The sequence below is a fragment of the Mesitornis unicolor genome, unplaced genomic scaffold (assembly GCF_000695765.1).
Source record: "Mesitornis unicolor isolate BGI_N332 unplaced genomic scaffold, ASM69576v1 scaffold43271, whole genome shotgun sequence".
Classification (NCBI taxonomy): Eukaryota; Metazoa; Chordata; class Aves; order Mesitornithiformes; family Mesitornithidae; genus Mesitornis; species Mesitornis unicolor.
In genome coordinates, this window is record NW_010166576.1 from 9,918 (window position 1) to 12,768 (window position 2,851).

A 2,851-nucleotide genomic window follows, 5' to 3' on the forward strand; every position below is an offset into this window, starting at 1 on the left:
TTTAGAACTACTTTCTATTAGATCACAGGCTATTTTAGGGTAAAACTTAGTTCCTTTCCGCAACTGTAATTTTGCTTAACTTGCCTGGAGTGAAATTTCAAGCCTCCATCACATAGATGTGCTTTAATATTCAAATATTTTTATGAAAAAGTAAGTGCCTTCTTTAATAATCCGTTGATTTTTTAAAACACAATTATATTCAATAAGCAGTCAATAAGCAGTATATCAGCACAAAAGAAAATATTTGGACGTTTAGGGTTAGTAAAAAAGTCACATACATCCTATTCTTCCCTGACCACCTGGAGTCACAGTTAACAAGAGGCTGTGCCACTGCAGAAGGTCTCCCAAAAGCTGGCACTGCACAATTAGCTTGGCTAATGGTTGCTTTAGCATAATAAATCCAAAGGTCCAGCAACTATTTGTAGGACTCATGAATATACACACTTAAATTTGTAGATTAGAAAAACAGGCCAAAGTCTTTCTTTCCTAAAATAAAATATGAACATCATTTTGCATCATCTTCAAACTGTCAAAGAAAATCGTTCTTTCTTGTTTAAATGTTTGTTTAAGCTTATCGCCACATATAATTGCTGTTAAGACAAACCTAAACTTGTTGTTCTGGTGCATTTCTAAAGGCTTTTGCCTTTCTTTCACATAGTGTTTATGTTTTTATATAAACCAAATTGGTCTCTTTAGTTTTAGTAAAACAATTAGCAATTTCCAAATAGGTCCTGGGATATCAGTTAAGCTTCAGAAAATTAAGACTGAGCTTGTTTACTCATCTCTCATCCATCTTACAACTCTTTTCCATAAATACCATTTGTAAAAAGAGCTATTTGGATTTCATCAAGACTGTGATTGTGCCATGGACCCTCACTCACCTTACTGAAAAAAACCCTTGCTGTTGAGCTGTTAGTGACACTGATGCTTCCTCACCTGACTGACCACTGCCAGTCAGGAGGCACTGCTGGGGTGATGGGGAGCGAGGAAAGGCAGGAGGTGAGCATGGTAACACTCAGTCTGGCAGCTATTTACTGTGCACATTAGCCAGTACATAGGATACTTGCTATATACTCAAGCTGCATATATACTGCTTGCATGGCTCCATGAAAGATACCAAAATATAAGTGGCCAAGTAGAGAAAGGGTTACAAATTATTTTGTCTATATGAAAATCTGCTGGTCATGATTAACCATTCTTGTTCAGCTGCTAAATTCCAATCCAGTGATTTAGTCATTCCGGAATACTGAGAACAGAATACATCACTGGACTGCAATTTCTGAGGCCCAGTATGCATTATGAGAGAACTCTAGGCACTGCACAGCATTAAATGTCAGAAGAAATAAGGAAGAATGGTGTTTTCCTGGTGTTTCTTACTGACGTGGGTCTACTTTTAAAACTATTCTATCAGTCAGCGCATATTAATTGGCAGTAGCTGGGACTGCCATCCAGGAATCTCGCTATTCTTTATGTCAGCTTAGCAACAGGTACATATCCCTTTTGGTGCAGTTAAGTTACTAGGGCAATCATACCCAGCAAAGGTGTGGAGGAAAAAAGAGGAGCCCATCTTCACCCTCCATCATAACTAGCACAGCAGCTGTGCTGGGAGCCACCCTGAGGCCCTGCACTCCAGCAGGGCTCTAAAGCCAAGTGCTTCAGGAGTGCTTAGGGAACTCCTGGGCTCCCTGCAGGTCCTGGCACCAGGTTTGCAGACAACAACCTCCCTACAAAGCAGGCGCACAGAGGATTTCTCTTCTGCTGTCTCACAAGTGGAGTTCAGAGCCAATACTGCACATAGAGACATCAGGTTTATTACAATCTTGCGCAGGATCAGGTGCTAGCAGGCTAATGCAAAAAAACCTAGTACACTACAGGGACAGAACAGAAAATTTATATACTAGAAGTTGAGACCAAGTTACGATGTCATTTCACATTTATCTATGGCCTTTGATTGGTGTCTTAACTCTAGTCCTTTAAGGGTACAGTAGATTCAGAGGGTGGGGGCTAAAATTGAGGGCATTTTGGCTTAGGGGTGTGATTTTTACCCTGATAAGTGTAAATCACCCAGTGATTTATCTGACTTCGTGTCCCCCCAAGCAAATATAACAAGGTTGGCAATGCACACAGGGCTGCGCCCAGCCACAGAGCCAGCAGTTACCACCCGTTAGCACAGCCATTTTGAGTACTGCTCAACACTTCCCTTGCTGGCACCACCAGAGTTGCTGAGGTCAGCCAGGCAAACCAGGTTCTGCAGCGACAAAGGGGGGTAAAACGGCAAAGCCGAGGGCTGCACTTGAGGAGCAGAAAGCGTCAAAGGCGCGGCCTGGCCTGCGAGGCTGAGCAGAGCAGGAGGTGCCACAGCCCCACACATGGCTGCTGGCACCCACCCAGCCACCCCGCTGGCCCTGAGTGCTACGGTGCTCCAGAGGCCCATCTCTAGTTCCGCCAGCCCGTGAATAATGACATATATTTAATCTGTTAAAAACTGGCCAGAAGTGAGGGAGGCCTAGCAGCGGGGAGCGAGCCCTGCTCTGAGGCACGGCCCTGGCGGCGGCCGTCGTGCAGCCGCAGCCAACTACAAAGCCCAGAGCACCCCGAGGCGGGGGCGGGCGTTATCGTTCGAACCTGCCAATGAGAGCGCGCGCCACGCGTCACGTGAGGGGGCAGCGATTTCAAACGTCCTGGCGGCCCTAGGTGTTTCCTGCTCCGTGGCTCCGCGGAGGTGAGTGGAGCTGGGGCGGAGAGCAGCGGCTTCCGGCTCGGACCCTTGGCGTGGCAGTGTCTGGAGGGCATTCCCTGAGGCTTTGCTGTAGAAGGGCCGCCGCGTTCGCGGGGGCCCGACACAGGGGTG